The 1,191-nt window shown below is 42.5% G+C and overlaps 1 pseudogene; it reads left to right on the plus strand.

The window, feature by feature from the left end:
- Nucleotides 1-506: 506 nt before the first annotated feature.
- LOC148142168 (NADH dehydrogenase [ubiquinone] 1 alpha subcomplex subunit 6 pseudogene) lies at nucleotides 507-862 on the plus strand (annotated as a pseudogene).
- The last annotated feature ends 329 nt before the right edge of the window (nucleotides 863-1,191 follow it).

Below are 1,191 nucleotides of genomic sequence, written 5' to 3' on the forward strand. Positions count from 1 at the left end.
CTAATTTCTTCATCACCTTTGATGTAATGTTCTACACAAGTGTTGTTGATTTTCCTAGAGCCATCCACGTTGCTATTACAGTGTGTGAACATAAAGGTATTTTAAAATTCTCATTAAAGATAGGATTTGTTTCAAACATTGTCAGAAACAGCAAACGAAACACAGATGCAAAAACTGACATAACAGTAAAAGTGTGCCTAAGGGCCAGGTATTTAGCAAGAAGTGATGCTAACCATTGATCCCATCTGTTCAGGCAGCAGGAGCTGGTAATCATAATTCTAATGCCTTTTGCAGTTCCTTTACACTTGTTTCTTTACAAGATCCTTTATCACTCTGATTATCGGTTTAACCATTTAATCTCTCCTGCCTTCCACTGTAGCTGATCTTCTCTTTGCTTCTTTCCTTCTCTCTCCTCTTTTGCCACCTCTGTGCTTGCTCAAAGGGAGTCAGTTAGCTCAAGGTGGCTGGAAGCTGGCTTGTGACTCAGAGTGAAGCTGTGATGGAGAATGGCAGTGGCTGGGGCCAGCCACCCAATGGGTATGGTCAAGGCGGTGAAGCCATTTTTGTCCCAGAACCAGAGCAAAGCCAACCGCTGGGTGCAGAATTTTCACCGGGTCTGGCACTGGGAGGTGCCAGACACTGTACAGAAATACTCTCTGGATACCTCAATGAAACATGGAGAATATAACAAATGGGGAATGTTCATAAGAAATGCAAATGTCGCCGACTCCCAGGTTACCGATCTGCTGAGTAAAATTGACCTTAAGAAACTATAAAAGTGTGAAAGCAGCAGACACAGATCATGTGTTACTTCCCTGAGACAGAAACATCCCAACCCACAGGTTTCCTCTCCAGGATCTAGGACATGATAAATAATGAGGGGAAAAGGCTATTAGAAAATAAATTGTTTTCGGAAATCATTAAAAAAAATTGAATGAAAGTAAAGCATGGGTTCAATTCCTGCACCAGTCAATGTTACCATGACGGACTCTCCTTCTCAACCTCTCCCCTTGTCTGAGGTATGGTAACCCTCAGGTTAAACCACCACCAGTTGTCCCTCACTAAGGAGAGAGCAGCCCTATCTGTTATTTGCTCAGAACCTTTTACATCTTTGACTTCTTCGAGGACTGATAAAACATTATTTACCTGAAACTCCGTGGTGAATCTCACGTGTTATGAAAGGCCTGTCTA

The sequence above is a fragment of the Chiloscyllium plagiosum genome, unplaced genomic scaffold (assembly GCF_037043375.1).
Source record: "Chiloscyllium plagiosum isolate Xiang-an unplaced genomic scaffold, Cpla_swu_hap1 HiC_scaffold_30, whole genome shotgun sequence".
Lineage (NCBI taxonomy): Eukaryota > Metazoa > Chordata > Chondrichthyes > Orectolobiformes > Hemiscylliidae > Chiloscyllium > Chiloscyllium plagiosum.